This window comes from Solanum dulcamara, chromosome 5, assembly GCF_947179165.1.
Source record: "Solanum dulcamara chromosome 5, daSolDulc1.2, whole genome shotgun sequence".
NCBI classification, from domain to species: domain Eukaryota; kingdom Viridiplantae; phylum Streptophyta; class Magnoliopsida; order Solanales; family Solanaceae; genus Solanum; species Solanum dulcamara.
The window spans coordinates 73,432,549-73,452,586 of NC_077241.1; the positions used below are offsets into that span (position 1 = coordinate 73,432,549).

Consider the following 20,038-nt stretch of genomic DNA (forward strand, 5'->3'; position numbering starts at 1 on the left):
ACTGACTAACATGTCAAATGATGTAAAACGCTCAATTATTTTCAAATTCAATCAATAACAAGATTAGCCTTCCAATCATGCTTATGTTTGATTAGTCAAAATTTATTAAAAAAATATTATTTTTAAGAAAAAGAAATTTCTTAAAAATGAAAAAAAATATTCCTCAAAAGCCCCGTCCTCACCACTCCACACTCCTACGCTTACCCCTATTTCTCATACTTTATTTAAAATACATATAAATAATTTTAAGATAATATTTTTTAAACTTAAATAACGAACAAGATAAAAATAAAATAAGAAACTTACTTTTTAAAAAAAAAAAAAAAAATTCGTAAAAAAACATTTTCCTCCTTACCAAATACAAATGTGTTTAATTTGGTCATTTGTGCAGGATATTGAGGAGCATATAGTAAAATTGATAGATGGATTGGAACTTCCTCAAATAGCAAAAAATATGTACGCAAGATGGTAACAAGAGAAAATAGGCAAATGATTTATTCCTTTACAAAAACAAAAAAAAAGTACTATCTTGGTTTCATTATCAAAAATAAATATTTTATTTTACTTAATACATTTTAGTAAATCAGAAGAATATTTTTTTTCACACTATTCTTATTATTAAATAACTACATAAAATAGTAATAATTAAATATAAAGTTCCAAAACATAATTTGGTAAAAAACTTTCACGAAGTCATATGTCAAGTTAATAAGAGCTAAATAATACAAAACGGAGAGAGTATTAAAAATTTATGATTGATAAAACTTCTTCAAAAAAGAGCTTTTTTTAGATAATTACCTCGAAAATAATGGAAAGCATGTAGGTGTTAGTCACAAAAAGAGAAGTATGTGGACAATTTGATCTCAACATCACAACTTATAAGCCTAATAATGATTATAATTGTAGGGGTTAGTGTGGATTAAAATATAGCTGTCACTATTAAGAAATACTACCATTAGTAATTACCAGACGCAAAACCCAAAAAACGTTACGCTTTTTGTTTTAATGCGATGCAGTTGCCTCTCTCTTATTAAATATGTCGACTGCTATTCCTAACAAAAATAATTACTTAAATTTTTAATATATATAATTTTACAAAATGTTATGGCATGACCTTATGGAAATACCAAATTATCACTAATGTGGAAGACTCAACACCCCTTCTCATCTAGGATTGACTATCAGGAGTATGAGTAAACTCTGATACCATATTATACACCTTAGGTCAACAATATCATATATTTTAGATTTTTTTTAAAAAAATTCTTGACTAACTAAATACATGAATCTGATATAAAGTAATCGGAAAAAGTAAGAGATTACTAGGTGTAGCGCATAAAAATCTTAAATAGAATAGTAAAAATTATATAAGCCAAGTCCACATCAATCAATGGATGGTTTTACTTTCATGAAAGTGAACGATATATCATATATATATATATAATATATATATATATGTGCGCGCGCACAAAATATGCATCGATCAAAAACATGATCATTAATTAGAACACTCTTGGATGATTCATAATATTTCATTTTAAAAAAGATCAAGATATAATTAGTTGTTTAGTTTCCTCTTTACTTAATTATCTTAATTATAAAATATTGAGATATTAATGTGGTGTAAAAGAAAGAAATATTAAATTGATGGAGTAATAAATAAGGATAATTTAGTTAAATTATCATTTACTTTATGTTTTTTTTAAATATGTGTCAAAAAAAACATGACAAATATTTAGAAATGGAAGGAGCAGATGGAAAAAACAGCAGCAGCAGAAGAAGAAGAGTAAATTCTTTTGACACTCAAACTCATTCCTAATTTTCAAAAAAACAAAAACCTATCAAGCAATTGGCAGAAAATATGTGATAAAAAACTTTAATAAAAAGAGCTTCTCCATAAATCTTCCCTAAAAGGTGTTCAAAGCATGTGTCTATTAATCATCAAAGAGGAAGAATAGTATATGAGGACAACTTGATCACAACAATATAATTGTAATGATCATTATAGTGTGGAGGAATGAACATATACATGTTACTTCTAAGAAATAATTTTATTTATTTATTTATTTTCCACCCAATGTCGATATGTTTTTGGGGTCTATATATATCCAGAGTTTAAATTTAAATTTTTTATTAAAATTAAAGAAGTACTTATCACTCTATTATAATTTTTTATAGTCTAGGAAATACAAATAATAACATAAGCAAGAATGTGGTGCATTGGATGATGTTACTTTTTTCTTAATCAGAGATTTCAATTTCTAGCCTTGACTATGAAAAAATTCATGGTCTGAAATATTTTTTATGAATCCAGATTAATTGGGTTCTCATGTGGTACCGTACCAAACACTAGATTAAAAAAAATAAAAGTAAGGTGTGTATATATATTCTCTTCACCTGCTCCTATTTTTTTTTCTTCATTTGCTTCTACTACTAAAAGAACCTATTCTTATCTTTTTGTCTTTTACTCATCTTGATGTTTAAGTTAATTTTCTTTTTTCTCCATCCCTTTCAAAAGCTTTTTTCCCACTTCATTTTTTTTAATACTATTCAATTGGCTATTTCTCAGAACCGTAATTGACTTTGCTTGTTATTTTTTGTCATTATCAAAGTTTAAATTCTTTTGTTTTATTTAATTTCATTCATTTCTTTCTATTTATTTGGGGTTGGAAAGTTTGGGTGTAATTGTTGTCGTATGGAAAATTTGCGCTTTAATCTCTTAATTAAATATTAGTATATTATGAATTTATTAACGAAAAAGGATTAAAATTGACTTTGAACTATGTCAAATAGACCAATTATACCCTTCGTTATATTTTGGGATAAAAAATGTCCCTACCGTTATCTCAAGAGACCACAAATATACTCAAGAGTTAACAATCCAAATTTTTAGTGATGTAGTAAGCCAAGTGGGACTAATCCCTCCATCTAAGTGTTGTTAACTAGGATTCTCACTAAATTATGGGTCATTAATTCTTACCCGATTTATAACCTACCCGACTTTTAATATAATCAACCCTAATCCGATTTTCTCTCATTTTACAAATCGATTCATCCTCCCAAATCAAACCTTAGTTTTAAGAGGAAAAATTGAATCTTCTCCATCAAAGTTCTCTAATTAATTCGTGAATAGATTTAGATATTTCTAACGAAATATCACAAGAATCAAAATCAAAATTATTAATAACTGGAATCTTAAAAATACAATTTTCTAGGCCCTGTTGTTGTGATATCATGTTCAAAGTACAATTAAAAACATAATGAAAATGAGTCAAACCAAGCATCTTATAACTATTATTCATCTGGGAGATTAAAATAACAAAAAGATTCATCCATGAAATTAGCTGTTTAAAGTGATAAGCATGCACTAATTCTAGTTCAATCATTTAATTAGAAACTAAAACTCTTTACAATTTAGACGTCGATTTTCAACAACCCGTGAAAAAAGATAAAGTTGATTTTTTGGAATATCATAGATTTTTCTAGTATAATTTTTAGAATAGGGTTAGTATCTACAATAATTATCTTAAAGAAATGTCTAGATATTCTAGAGTAGAAGATAAAGTTACTAGAATATTCTTGTAGATGTATCTAAGAAATGTGTAGATATTTTAGAGAGTTATATATTTGTAGTAAGTCATAGAATAGTCTAAAACTTATAATATGTAGAACCATCCCACACAAGTATAAATATTGTAATCAACCCAAGAACAAAAATAAAAGAGTCTTCTTCCATAACAAAGTTCTCTTGCCAAAACACATTCTCCTTTCTAGCTTTCTCTTGTTTAGTTGAATCTTCCGATCTTAATTAACAATCTAGGGCTAGTAGAAGATCTTCCCAGATATACTTTTCTTCTGCTATTCTCTACAATGTCATCAAACCTAGAAGATATTATGTTAAACACTTGCCTAATTACGCGTAATAGTAGACATTAAATTTTTAACTAACATCTTTTCATCAATATCTATTGGTTTTGTAATAATTAATTAACCAAGGAAAAGAAATAAAGAGACAAAAGTGACAGGTGGTCTTTACTAATAGATTGATACAGAGATTTTCACAGTATTCTGGACAAAATATTTAGGGGAAAAGGAGCTGGCCAAAAGGAAAAAGAAGGTACAAACATACGAGACATGTCAAATAGTTAGTATAGGTGGCGGAGTCAAAAATTTTATTAAGAGATTTAAAATATGAAGAAGTAAATATACGAAGAATTTAAGTAGACTAAACATTTACTATAGATATGGACAAAGAGAGGTTTGCTCAGATGGTAAGCACCCTCCATCTCCTGTCGTGAGCAGTGGCAGAGCCAGAATTTTGATTAATGGATTCAAAATATAAAGAAGTAAACACACTAAGAAATCAAGAGAACTCAAAATCTATTGTTATGCATAAAAGATATTAATTTTAACATGAATATATATAGTGCAACTTTTTGCCAAAAAAGGTCGGATTCGGATGAACCCCCGGTACTCATGAAGCCTTTCATTACTACGTACCTTATTAATTGTAACTAAAATTGGCATATATAGTTTGGCTTTGGTTAGTAAATTTTTCTGATCTTTGTTGCCAAAATCTTTCTACGGAACAAGTTGAATATATTATCACTTTTTAGCTATAGGTTTAGGTACTTCTTGTTTCTTTGGATTCTTTAATTTATTTATTTTAGGTTCACTATTTAATTAACCATATATATGCTACATTAGTAAAAGTCGAAAAGACGTCCATATTATACCCATACCGACTTTTTTTCTACTAGATCTTCTTTTAGGACCAATCCTAGTTTACAATTGGATCTGTAAATAAGTTATTATTTTATGAAACTCCCAAATTATATTAAAGGACTGAATTTAAAGAGGCACATGACTGTTTTCTATTGAATTGTGAAACCAGGTGCCAATTTTCTGGTAACAACAACATATCTATACCCACCTAATTTGTATCCTTCATTGTCTTCTATCTAAGGCAATGTACTCAGTAAGTTGGAACTGTGTCATGTCCTGTCTAATCAATGTTGTTCAAATACTATTTTGGTCTATCTGTACTTTTTTTTTAAAACCATCCATAGTCAGTCTCTCACATCTCCCAATGGCATATGAATATCTCCTCTTCAAATGTCCGATTTGCTTCGTGCACTTGTCCTCCACCAAAGCCACTCCAACCTTATCCCAGATTTCCTCATTTATAATATTAATCTAATTATCACTAATAAGTGGTGCACTAAATCATAATGGTGCACTAAATCATAATGGTACACTAAATGATGATAATGATGGCATTCTATTATTTTTTCATCTTTGTATGATTTCCTCTCCTATAAATAGAGAGGTCTTCTTTGTTTTGAAATGTAAGATAAGAGAAGAAAAAATTGAGAGAGTTAAGTTTATATAAAAAAGAGAGTTCTTATTAGTTGAAGGGAGGTGTTCTTTGTGTAAAGCTTTAAACTCAACTCTTGTCGAGAGTTTGTTGAGTTACATTTTTGTGATAAGGCTGTTGTATCCTTGAGGGGACAAGTCAAGAGGACTACTGCTAGACCAGTGAAACGATTTACTGCAGTGGGCTTGAATCTCCTTAAAGAGAGCGAGATATCCGCGCCTCAGCCAAGAATTGAAGTTAATTTCTTCATTTTATTTTTCAATTGTAATTTGTAATCTTATAATTTCACCAACAATTTTAAGGAGATTCATTATGGCTACAATTGAAAAATCCGCGGATATCAAGATGGGAGATCTAAACAAACCATTTCGGTTTAATGGTAATCATTTCAAGAGATGGAAGGGTAAAGTACTTTTCTACTTAAGTCTTCTCAATGTTTCATATGTGTTAACTCAAAAAAATCCTAATAAAGTTGACATCCTCTCCATGGATAACGATGAACTAATTTCTCATCAAGAGAAAGTGGAAAAGTACAATAATGATTCCTACAAGTGTCGGTATTATATTCTTAATTGTCTATCTGATAATTTTTATGATTATTATGATAGAACTTACTCTAGTGCAAAGAAAATATGGAAAGCATTGCAGAGTAAATATGATACCGAAGAAGCTGGAGCGAAAAAATATGTTGCTAGTCGATTTTTTCTTTTCCAAATGGTGGATGATAAATCAGTGATAGACCAAGCTCAAAATTTTATAATGATCGTTGGAGAGCTCAGGTCCGAGGAAGTCAAAATTGGAGACAACCTTATTGTTTGTGGCATAATAGACAAACTTCCACCTTCATGGAAGGAGTTTCAAAAAACTATGCGCCACAAACAAAAGGAAACCTCTCTTGAGACTTTGATCATGAAAATCCGCATGGAAGAGGAGGCAAGGGGCCAAGATACACTTTTACAAAATAAAGAGAGCAACATCACAACGAAGGTAAATTTAGTTACTTCAAAATATGCTACTCCTGAATCTAACAAAAATATCTCTTTGAAGCCTCAGAAGAAAAAGTTCAAGAAAAATAATGGTAGACTTCCCAAGAAAAATAATGGTGAAAATAGCCAAGCACAAAATCAACAAGTTTATGATAAAGGACCGTGCTTTGTCTGTGGCAAGAGTGGGCATATTGCTCGATTTTGCAGATACCGGAAACGTGGTCCTATACCTCAGGCAAACGTTACCGAAGAGCCTTTTGTGGCAATGATTACAGACATAAACATGATTGAGAATGTTGATGGATGGTGGGCTGATTCTGGTGCAAACCGTCATGTCTGTTATGAAAAAGATTGATTTAAAAAATATACTCCTTTTGGAGAGCCCAAAACCATCATGCTCGGTGATTCTCATACTACTCAAGTGCTTGGAACGGAAGATGTCGAATTGTGTTTTACCTCTGAAAGGATATTAACTTTGAAAGATGTACTTTATACTCCTTTCATGAGAAAAAACTTGATGTCTAGTTTTCTTCTTAATAAAGCAGGCTTTAAACAGATTATTGAATCTGATCAATATTTAATTGTGAAAAAATATATTTTTGTGGGAAAGGGGTATGCTTGTGATGGGATGTTTAAACTGAATGTTGAAATGAATAAAAATTTTACTTTTGTTTACATGCTTTCTTCTACTAATTTTTGGCATGCTCATTTGTGTCATATTAATGATCGTTATATTGGAATCATGAGTAATTTAGGATTAATCCCAGTGATTAAAAAGAATTTTGAAAAGTGTGAAGTTTTTAGTAAAGCAAAAATCACTAAAAGGCCTCATTTTAAAGTTGAAACAAAAACTGATTTATTAGAATTAGTTCACACTGATATTTGTGAACTTGGAGGAATTTTAACTCATGGATGAAATAGATATTTTATCACTTTCATTGATGATTTTTCTAAGTTTACATATGTTTACTTAATGAAAAATAAAAGTGATGCTTTTGAAAATTTTAAATTTTTTCTCCATGAGGTTGAAAATCAGTTTGGAAAGAAAATAAAAAGAATTAGAAGTGATAGAGGCCGTGAATATGAGTCAAATGAGTTTAATTCTTTTGTTAGATCATTGGAAATAATTGATGAAACTACTCCTCCTTATTCTCCTTTATCTAATGATGTAGCGAAAAGAAAAAATAGAACTTTGGTTGAATTGACTAATGCCATGCTTATTGAGTCAAATGCACCTTTGAATTTTTGGGGTGAAGCTATTTTGACTGCGTGGTATGTGTTAAATCGAGTGCCTCATAAGAAGACTAAACTAACACCTTTTGAATTGTGGAAAGGTCACAAGCCAAATTTGGGATATCTAAGAGTTTGGGGTTGTCTAGCCTTTGTGAGGCTAATGAATCCCAAAATTACAAAATTGGGTAAGAAAGTTACTACTTTTGCTTTTCTTGGTTATGCTTCAAATAGTACAGCCTATAGATTTTTTAATCTTGAAGCTAATATTGTAATAGAATCAGGTGATGCTATTTTTCATGAAAATAAATTTCCTTTTGATTCTAAAAATAGTGGAGGTCAAAGAATTGAACAAAATATTTTATCACTACCTAGTTCTTCTTCTTCCATTTAAAAAAATAAAGAAATTGATGATTTTGAGTTAAGAAGAAGTAAAAGAGCTAGAGTAGAAAAAGATTTTGGGCCTGATTTTTATGTTTTTAATGTTGGAGATGACCCTTTCACTTTACAAGAAGCTTTATCTTCGCATGATTCTATTTTTTGGAAAGAGGCTGTAAATGATGAAATGGAATCACTAATTTCTAATAAAACTTGGAAGTTAGTTGATTTACCACCAGGTTGTAAAACAATTGGTTGCAAATGGGTCTTACAAAAAAAGTTAAAGCCAGATGGATCAATCGATAAATATAAGGCTAGACTAGTTGCTAAAGGATTTAAGCAACTAGAAGGCCTAGAGTTTTTTGATACTTTTTTCTCCGGTTATAAGAATTACATCCATTAGACTTTTAATTGCTATGGCTGCAATTTTTGATTTGCATATTCATCAAATGGATGTAAAAACTGCTTTTTTAAATAAAGAACTTAATGAAGAAATTTATATGGAACAACCTGAAGGTTTTGTTGAAGCAGGCCAAAAAAGAAAAATATGTAAACTTACTAAATCCCTATATGGCTTGAAACAGGCACCAAAGCAATGACATGAAAAGTTTGATTCCTGCATGATTGAAAATGATTTTAAAACAAATGAGTGTGATAAGTGCATATATCATAAGTCTTGGAATAATACACATGTTATTATTTGTCTATATGTTGATGATTTATTGATCTTTGTATCGAATATGAATGTTATTGATAATACTAAGAACATTCTTGAAGCCATTTTGATATGAAAGATCTTGGTGAGGCAAATTTTATTCTGGGAATAAAAATTACTAGAACATGTGATGGAATTTTCCTTGACCAGTCACATTATGTTGAGAAAATTTTTAAAAAATATAACTTTCTTGATTGCAAGCATGTTTTAACTCCTTTTGATTCAAGTGTACACTTGTTTCCTTTTCAAAGTGAAAATGATGTGATAAATCAAAAGAAATATGCTAGCGTAATTGGAAGTTTGAGATATGTGACTGATTGCACTAGGCCTGATATTGCATATGCAGTAGGAGTACTTAGCAGGTTTACTAGCAAGCTAGGTAATTAACATTGGCATGTTATAACAAGAGTTATGAGATATTTAATTGAAACAAAAACTTGTGGTTTGTTCTATAAAAAATATCCTGTTGTACTTGAAGGCTTTTCTGATGCAGATTGGAACACTCTAGCAGGTGATTCTTGTTCTACCACTGGTTACATTTTTACATTGGGTGTGGTGCTGTTTGTTGGAAATCAAAAAATCAAACTATAATTGCTAACTCTACCATGGAGGCTGAACTAATTGTTTTAGCTTCAGCTAGTGAGGAAGCGAATTGATTAAGAGATTTATTATTTCAAATACCTTATTTTGAAAAACCAATTCCTCCAATTTTAATTCATTGTGATAGCACTGCAACAATTGATAGAGTTCAAAATCGTTATTACAACGGTAAATCCAGACCTATAAGGAGGATACTGTTACATTCCGTATTTTTGCATTTTGGATTATTCGTAAGCTAACGATTATAAATTCAAGGGCTTTTAATTTTGAATTTTTAAAAGGACATGATTTGTTGTAGATGCCAAGTTATATGAATAAATTATGTGTAGTAAAATACATCTCAAGAAGGACCCTTAAGCCGAATCAAAATAGAAGCCATCAAATATGTTTTTCTTAAAGTTACGTTTCGGGTAAGCTGACTTCGGGAGGCCATAACCTCTTTATAATTTGAGAATTTGGGAAAACTCTCAACATGAAAGTTGTAGATAATTGAAATATCTTTCCAACCATAGGTCGTGGGACGAAATGTGATATCGGAGTAATAAGATATAGACGTTTTAAATCTGACAGGCCAAACTAAATAGTGAATTCGGCCCAACCCAATTCTAATTCGGGTCAGGCCCAATACCCACAAAATTAAATCTGATTTTTTGTAACTATTCCTTCATACAAAGATCAACATAATTCTGGAAATTTCCAAAGAGAGAGAGAAAGGGAGTTCTTGAGAAAAATCCCAAATCCGACCAAAATTAAGTCCCGAAATCCGAAGCTCATGAAGAGAAAATTGTTGTACGTCGTGTTGGCTTCAATTTGAGCTAGAAATCAACCAATAAGGAGAAGATTTTATGTGGTGCTGCAAATTCAAGGTAATATTAAAGTCTCCTTTTCATTGTTAACAAGTTTAGTTAGAGTTTTAACGGATTAGAACGGAGAAAATAGTGTTATAAACTAGTTTGGTGATTTGTTGAGATTTATGGGTTAAAGGGTTGTTTTAGGTAGATTAAATGGATGAAATTAGGTTAGTGATGATGTATAATAATGGTTGATATTGTTTTGATGTTGTTGATGAGTTGTTGTTCTTGAATTTGGAGGAAAAAGGTGTATGAAGATTTTGAATGTTCAAACCCGTTTTTGGAATTGAGTAGCTGGTAGTAATTCTGGAATATCTCATTGTGTAGACCTTCGATTTTAGATATTAAACATGTTTTGGAAAGCTAATACACGTACCTACAACTCTTATGTTTATGTCTTAGTCTATATCTGCTGTTATTATGTCAAAAACTGAGCATGAATCATCAGACAAATTCTGTCCAGATTCTGGATTGAAAATTCCTTCATGTATAGCTGTTCGTATTTTGATGATATCTCTTTGTAGAAAATGAATTTTGAGTTGATTTCTTTTGCATTGGAAACTTAAGACAGAGATATAAATGTTTCATGAAGGTTATAAAGTCCAGTTTTTCCGTTTTCATTTTCAAAATTTAGATACAACGTGAGGTACTTGACTTTCCGAATTTACTACTTTGGTAACATGAATAATAAATCTTATTTTGTGTCAATATTTTGGATTGTTGATGTTGGTTGATGATTATATGGCTGGTTTGAAAGTGGGAAAAGTGAGCGGTATAGGGGAGGTGCTGTCCAATTTTTTTTAGAAATAACCTACTAACGATAGACTACGTTTTATTCTTGTCCATAGCTTAATCATAGTGCTTAACGTTTTAATATAGGTTGAGACAATATTGGACAACATATACGTATAAACGCTAAAGGTATGTAAAGTTAACATTTTCTTCTTTTGGCATGATCCATATGAAACGAACGAATGACGTATGCTTAAATTCCAAAGAAACTCGTATTCGTAGATATACTCGGATGGCTACCGTTCTTGATTTTCAAAATTTATATTGTTATGTCTTGACTCATGTGTATGATTCCAGCCATCCTAGTTGGTATAACTCATGTTGTGGTATAATTCATATTTTAGTATAATCCATAATTGGTGTGATTCATAATGACTATTGTCTTGGTTTTCAAATGATGGACTATTTTGCTTATTCTATTAAGTCTCCGATAATGATCAAATTTCGCAAGGTTGCTAATGATACCTTATTCGTGCATATTGTTATGGTATTATTCACCGAGTCCTACGATAGGCCGGGTATGTTATCATGTATGGATTCCACTACATTATTCACCGAGTCCCTTACTAGAGGGCCGGGTACGTGATATGATAATATGATATTATGATGATATGACGATATGATTATGGCACCGAGTCCCATAATGGGCCGGGTACGGTATCAGTGTACACTACTCTATTCACCAAGTCCCTTGCTAGAGGGCCGGGTATGGTATATATATACATATGACGATATATTGATATAATTGTGACACCGAGTCTCATAACGGGCCAGGTACGATATATGATGATGATATGCATGTCTTCATTTTATAAGACATAGGTACAGTGATTTATTGATTATGATACTTGACTCCTGAATCTTTATTTCAGATGTGATCTCCTTTACGGTATTTTATGCTTTATATACTCAGTACATAGTTCGTACTGACCCCCTTTTGTTCGGGGGGCTGCATTTCATGCCTGCAGGTACAAATACTCATTTTGGAGAGCCGCCAACTTAGGATTCTACTCAACGGGTTTGAAGTGCTCCATTGTCTCAGAGCCCAAACTTTGGGTACTAATCCTTATAATGTATATATTTATGTATTTAGGGGTACGACGGGCCTTGTCCCGTCATATGCTATTGTTAATTCTCTTAGAGGTCTGTAGACATATGAGTGGGTTGTATATAGATGTTGTCCGGTGTACTAGTATGACTTATGTTTTTGGACGTTTACATTCAGAATGGAAGCCTTGTCGGCTTACATATTATGTTATCTTATTTTTGACAATTAAGACTCCCCAAGAAATAGGTGATTTTAGTATATATATAAGTAACAGTTTGAGACAACGTGCTACCCATATAATCCTTTATCATGCTTAATTGCCGATTGACTATAGATAATATGTGTGTATACGAGGGTCCAATTTGGACACTAGTCACGGGGCTAGGTCGTGACAAAAGTGGTATCAGAGCAGTTCATCCTCGGAGTGTTTACAGACCGTGTCTAGTAGAGTCTTGTTTATCGGTGTGTTGTGCACCACATCTACAAACAGGAGGCTACAGGACATTTAGGACGTTGCCTTTCTTTCATATCTAAGATCGTGCGATAGAGCCCAGCCATAGGACATGAAATTCTTTTTTTCTATCTTTTGATTTCAGCTGAAGAACGACATCGATAGAAGAAAACGATTGATGATATTGGAAGCTACACAATAAACGGGTAAGTAATGATGCGAAAGAGGTATGGTGGATAAGGTAAGCATATTGAAGTATGATTGAAATGTAAAGTTGAAAATTGAAAGAAAAAGTAGACATGAAAGTGTAACAGGTGCAGTTCGAGTCGGACATAAGAGGTAAGTCCATCATTTTCATACTGTTGTTGATATTGGGTGCCCTGTGTGGCTGCGATATGATATGAATATATATATGTTGAACCTGTGAGGCATTGTTGGTATTTTCTGCGTGCAAATTTTGGGATAGTAAGAAATACAGAGGAAACTCTACCCATTTTTTTTTTCAGAAAAAAAAAAAAGAAGAGAAAGTGGGGCATAAGTTCATAATATATTTTGAAGGTTGATAACCATGAGGTAAATTTATTGTGTTGTAGTAAAGAGTTAAGAAATACCCCAATGTCATCATTAAGGGACACCATTTTTATTTGGGAAATTTTATTTCGGAAAAAACCTATTTAGAATTGATTTAAACGAACCAAGATAACTTCCAATCGCATGTTTTCCTTAAAAGAAGCTTTTGTTGAAGGAAAAAAAAATACGTCTCATAATTAAGTTTTACTTCCATTGAGAAGTACAAGGCACTCAACAATTAGTTTGTGAATTAAATAATTCATTCAAAATTTAAGAATAACCTTGGAGGTAAACCAGGTGCATCAAGCATTAAGAGGTCCGGTGGTGCTCGTTGGATTCTAGCTTCCTTTTGGTGGTGGTTGAAGAATGCCTTATGATAACATTTTATTAGTCCTTAACCAATTAATTGGAGATGGAACTGGTGAATGGAAAACATAAACTTGTGGAATATTCAGGATCATGTATTTCATGTGTTGTTCATGAAATGCTAGGATGATTCGAAAGGGATTTTGATACTAAGGGATAATTTACAAAAAGGTTAAGTACGCTTAGTCCACCGAGTATAATTGACCCTTAGTAAGAATCGTGAATAAGGTTAAAAAGTGTTACACTATGGGATTGAGTAAGAACAGAATATAATGTGAGTATGATGAGAATCGTTATGAAAATAAGTAAAGTCTAGCGGAAAAGTGGCTAATGGATATGATTTTGAGTAAGATTAAAAGTTAGTATTGGGTACACGACAAGGGTGAAAGCGTATAAGGCATAAAGGAGTATTGTGTATATGTGACTTCACCTCGAAAAATAGTGAAATCCTTAGATGATAGGAAATGTAGATTTGCAAAAATAACGGATGTATTGTGAGTTTACTAGAGGAACATGTGATATCTATTGAGATAAAGATAGCGTTATAAGAAATCTTGGAACACTGATCACTAGAATATAAGTGCTACCGAATAGAGAATTTAAAACGATTATAAACACTAGCTAATTACTGATTAGAATAAATGGAATGTGGCTTTGAATGAATTGCTACATTAATTATATCATTTGAGTACCATTTATCAGACGAGATTTTGTACTATATATCGGAAATTCTCATCACCTTGTGATTGTGTTAAGGTTTCGTACATGGGTAATCTAAGTTATTGATGATATAAAGAAAGACAGAGATAATGTATTGGAAAAGAATCGCATGAATTTGAAAATTTGAAATGGGGACATAGAGTAGAATATAAATAGATAATGCTATGGGTACACCCTAAAGGGGGGAAGTGGATGAGAAAAATATAACTGTAAAATGAAATTAACTGACACTGCAACACGTTAAGGTGAACACCTAAATTTCATATGAGATCCCATGCTGGAACAAGTTAGAAAAATTTGAAAGTCAACAATAAATGGAAAAATAAAACCAAGATGATATTTGAGACGGTGCTCAGAATTATTGGTAAAGATCTTGGATAGTGTGACATCAAAAGATGGATGCTTATAAAAAGGACGAATACAACATGAGAATAGTAACAAGTAGCTCGAAGATATTATAAATGATAGCAAGGTTATACTGGATTAGAGGTTGAGATGTTGGCAACGTAATTATCGGCTAATAAGATTGGGATATACAAGTAGCAAAGGAGAGAAATCTCTCATATGGTAGAATATGAGAAAACTTAATAGTAAGTAAAGGAAGGGATGCAAGTATGACAAAATAGACAGCAAGTGAGTGTTAGTACAATAAGAAATTTATAGCAGAATAAGCCAAGAGAAGGAAAGACTATGATTAGAATTGAATACACGTTGTACAAATTCTACAAGATTGGTTATGCAGCCTATGAATATTGGTATGCTAAGGGTGATATCAAGTGATTACTTGATAAGCAGAATAAGAATTTAGTAACCACAATGCGATTGCAATATTCCGGATACATCAAAGAAAAGTATAAGATGGTTTGAGGAAAAACTATAGAGATATAATTAGTATTGGGGGCAAAAGCCATAGGTGAGTCCTGATATCAACTGAAAGAGGTAAGAGAAAATATAGGGACTGCATAAAGACTAACGTGGCGACATTTAGGTATTTTCTGGGCTGATTTAAGCACCTACACATATTCGTATAAAGATTGCAATAGTATGTGTGGTAAGAGAAGTAAGAGAAAATTAGAGTAAAGGGGCAATAGAAAAGTTTGAGTCAAAAATAGAGAAATGACTCAAGATATTATGCCTAAAATATTGCCAGTTAGGGTAAAGGAAATTATGAAATGACTTAACCGAGACAATCAGAATAGGCGGGTTACTGGTTACTGGATGACGGTAAGGTTATAAGATGAAGGAACCTTAACACTAATTGATAACCAACCCAAAAGATCAAGATCAAGAGGTAAAAACAAATGATAGTTAAAGACCTTCAAGTCAAAGTCAGAAAGTTACACATGATGCCGAGGATTCCAGAATACGGATTGTCATAGTAGGGTAAAGAAAGAATATTGGAGTACCAAAATATTACCCTGGTGAAATTTCGATTTACTAGTAGAACTTGGAGTGCGTTATAATGAACTAAAGCGAGTCGACAAACGGAGGAGGTCTATGCACGGCATAATTAACTAAGAGAACACTTGAGAAAATATTGGGAAGCAATTAATATGATTTTTTTTTTACAGGCTTACCTAGCACTACACAGAAGTATGATTCCATATGGGTGATTGTAGATAGGCTGACAAAATCAACCCACTTTCTTTCAGTTAGAACTACATATTCAATAGAGGACTATGCGAGGTTATTTATCAAAGAGATAGTAAGACTTCATGGGATTCCCATATCTATTATCTTAGACAGAGGGGCTTAATTTATAGCTAGCTTCTGGAGATCATTTCAGAAGGGATTGGGAACACAAATAAATCTTAGTACAACATTTCACCCTCAGACTAATGGGCAAGCTGAACGCACTATTCAGACGCTAGAAAATATGTTACGGGCCTGTATTATTGACTTTAGAGGTACTTGGGATGACCATTTGCCACTTATTGAGTTTGCCTATAATAACAGCTACCATTCTAGCATTCAGATGGCACCGTATGAGGCTTTATATGGCAGGAAGTGCAGGTCACCTATTGGTTGGTTTGATGTTGGTAAGGCTAAGTTAATCGGACCTGATATGATTCAACAAGCTGTTGATAAGGTCAAGCTTATTCGGGAAAGGTTATTAGCAGCCCAGAGTTGACAGAAATCATATGCAGATAATCGACGTCGACCCTTAGAGTTTCAGGTTAGTGATTGGGTATTTTTAAAGGTGTCACCCATGAAGGGGGTAATGAGATTCGGTAAGAAAGAAAAGCTTAGCCCGCGCTACATTGGCCCTTATCAGGTTACTCGTAGAATAGGCAAGGTTGCATATGAGTTGGACCTACCATCTGATTTGGAAGCAGTGCACCCTTTTTTTCACGTGTCGATGCTTCGCAAATGCATTGATGATCCTTCTAAAGTATTCCCCATGGATGATATCCAGGTGATGGAGGAGCTTTCTTATGAGGAAAACCCTATAGCTATACTTGATCGCCAAGTCAGAAGGTTACGTACTAAGGATGTGGCTTCCGTCAAAGTATTATGGCAAAATAACAATAGAGAAGAGATGACCTGGGAAGCCGAGGAAGAGATGAAGGATAAGTATCCTCACTTGTTTTCTACGCCTACAGGTAATCTAAACCTCTCGATTAATTATATTGATTGACATATGAAACTATTTGTTGTTGCAAAAAAAAAAAAAAGACTATTCCCCCAAATTTCTTATAAGACTTTATGAGGCGGGTTTAACATTCGAGGACGAATGTTCTAAAGGGGGGAAGAATGTTACATTCCGTATTTTTGCATTTTGAATTATTCGTAAGCTAACGATTATAAATTCAAGGGCTTTTAATTTTGAATTTTTAAAAGGACATGATTTGTTGTAGATGCCAAGTTATATGAATAAATTATGTGTAGTAAAATACATCTCAAGAAGGACCCTTAAGCCGAATCAAAATAGAAGCCATCAAATATGTTTTTCTTAAAGTTACGTTTCGGGTAAGCTGACTTCGGGAGGCCATAACCTCTTTATAATTTGAGAATTTGGGAAAACTCTCAACATGAAAGTTGTAGATAATTGAAATATCTTTCCAACCATAGGTCGTGGGACGAAATGTGATATCGGAGTAATAAGATATAGACGTTTTAAATCTGACAGGCCAAACTAAATAGTGAATTCGGCCCAACCCAATTCTAATTCGGGTCAGGCCCAATACCCACAAAATTAAATCTGATTTTTTGTAACTATTCCTTCATACAAAGATCAACATAATTCTGGAAATTTCCAAAGAGAGAGAGAAAGGGAGTTCTTGAGAAAAATCCCAAATCCGACCAAAATTAAGTCCCGAAATCCGAAGCTCATGAAGAGAAAATTGTTGTACGTCGTGTTGGCTTCAATTTGAGCTAGAAATCAACCAATAAGGAGAAGATTTTATGTGGTGCTGCAAATTCAAGGTAATATTAAAGTCTCCTTTTCATTGTTAACAAGTTTAGTTAGAGTTTTAACGGATTAGAACGGAGAAAATAGTGTTATAAACTAGTTTGGTGATTTGTTGAGATTTATGGGTTAAAGGGTTGTTTTAGGTAGATTAAATGGATGAAATTAGGTTAGTGATGATGTATAATAATGGTTGATATTGTTTTGATGTTGTTGATGAGTTGTTGTTCTTGAATTTGGAGGAAAAAGGTGTATGAAGATTTTGAATGTTCAAACCCGTTTTTGGAATTGAGTAGCTGGTAGTAATTCTAGAATATCTCATTGTGTAGACCTTCGATTTTAGATATTAAACATGTTTTGGAAAGCTAATACACGTACCTACAACTCTTATGTTTATGTCTTAGTCTATATCTGCTGTTATTATGTCAAAAACTGAGCATGAATCATAAGACAAATTCTGTCCAGATTCTGGATTGAAAATTCCTTCATGTATAGCTGTTCGTATTTTGATGATATCTCTTTGTAGAAAATGAATTTTGAGTTGATTTCTTTTGCATTGGAAACTTAAGACAGAGATATAAATGTTTCATGAAGGTTATAAAGTCCAGTTTTTCCGTTTTCATTTTCAAAATTTAGATACAACGTGAGGTACTTGACTTTCCGAATTTACTACTTTGGTAACATGAATAATAAATCTTATTTTGTGTCAATATTTTGGATTGTTGATATTGGTTGATGATTATATGGCTGGTTTGAAAGTGGGAAAAGTGAGCGGTATAGGGGAGGTGCTGTCCAATTTTTTTTAGAAATAACCTACTAACGATAGACTACGTTTTATTCTTGTCCATAGCTTAATCATAGTGCTTAACGTTTTAATATAGGTTGAGACAATATTGGACAACATATACGTATAAACGCTAAAGGTATGTAAAGTTAACATTTTCTTCTTTTGGCATGATCCATATGAAACGAACGAATGACGTATGCTTAAATTCCAAAGAAACTCGTATTCGTAGATATACTCGGATGGCTACCGTTCTTGATTTTCAAAATTTATATTGTTATGTCTTGACTCATGTGTATGATTCCAGCCATCCTAGTTGGTATAACTCATGTTGTGGTATAATTCATATTTTAGTATAATCCATAATTGGTGTGATTCATAATGACTATTGTCTTGGTTTTCAAATGATGGACTATTTTGCTTATTCTATTAAGTCTCCGATAATGATCAAATTTCGCAAGGTTGCTAATGATACCTTATTCGTGCATATTGTTATGGTATTATTCACCGAGTCCTACGATAGGCCGGGTATGTTATCATGTATGGATTCCACTACATTATTCACCGAGTCCCTTACTAGAGGGCCGGGTACGTGATATGATAATATGATATTATGATGATATGACGATATGATTATGGCACCGAGTCCCATAATGGGCCGGGTACGGTATCAGTGTACACTACTCTATTCACCGAGTCCCTTGCTAGAGGGCCGGGTATGGTATATATATACATATGACGATATATTGATATAATTGTGACACCGAGTCTCATAACGGGCCAGGTACGATATATGATGATGATATGCATGTCTTCATTTTATAAGACATAGGTACAGTGATTTATTGATTATGATACTTGACTCCTGAATCTTTATTTCAGATGTGATCTCCTTTACGGTATTTTATGCTTTATATACTCAGTACATAGTTCGTACTGACCCCCTTTTGTTCGGGGGGCTGCATTTCATGCCTGCAGGTACAAATACTCATTTTGGAGAGCCGCCAACTTAGGATTCTACTCAACGGGTTTGAAGTGCTCCATTGTCTCGGAGCCCAAACTTTGGGTACTAATCCTTATAATGTATATATTGTGTATTTAGGGGTACGACGGGGCCTTGTCCCGTCATATGCTATTGTTAATTCTCTTAGAGGTCTGTAGACATATGAGTGGGTTGTATATAGATGTTGTCCGGTGTACTAGTATGACTTATGTTTTTGGACGTTTACATTCAGAATGGAAGCCTTGTCGGCTTACATATTATGTTATCTTATTTTTGACAATTAAGACTCCCCAAGAAATAGGTGATTTTAGTATATATATAAGTAACAGTTTGAGACAACGTGCTACCCATATAATCCTTTATCATGCTTAATTGCCGATTGACTATAGATAATATGTGTGTATACGAGGGTCCAATTTGGACACTAGTCACGGGGCTAGGTCGTGACAGATACATAGTAATGTAAGATCGTATTTGACAAGTGGTACCATTAATGTTGATTATGTCAAATCTTGTGAAAATCTTGCAGATCCTCTTACTAAGGCCTTAACAAGAGAAAAGGTCTGGAGCACATCGAGGGGGATGGAATTGAAGCCTATAAATTCATGAGTCATATATGAAGAAACCCAACCTGGAGACTAGAGATCCTATAACCAGGTTTAATGGGAAAAACGAATCATATGATGACTTGTTGTGGAAAAAAAATACACTATTTTTTATTCCCTCCCTATGATGTGAGTGCATTGTTTCGTGTAGTG

General features: G+C 32.7%; 2 long non-coding RNA genes across 2 annotated transcripts; both read left to right on the forward strand.

The window, feature by feature from the left end:
- The first annotated feature begins 9,535 nt into the window (after positions 1-9,535).
- On the forward strand, positions 9,536-11,985 carry LOC129888482 (uncharacterized). The gene is made up of 3 exons (XR_008766670.1): positions 9,536-10,152; positions 11,017-11,058; positions 11,898-11,985. It is a non-coding gene; the product is annotated as an uncharacterized LOC129888482 (long non-coding RNA).
- Positions 11,986-16,915: 4,930 nt separating this feature from the next.
- On the forward strand, positions 16,916-19,566 carry LOC129888483 (uncharacterized). The gene is made up of 3 exons (XR_008766671.1): positions 16,916-17,510; positions 18,375-18,416; positions 19,256-19,566. It is a non-coding gene; the product is annotated as an uncharacterized LOC129888483 (long non-coding RNA).
- The last annotated feature ends 472 nt before the right edge of the window (positions 19,567-20,038 follow it).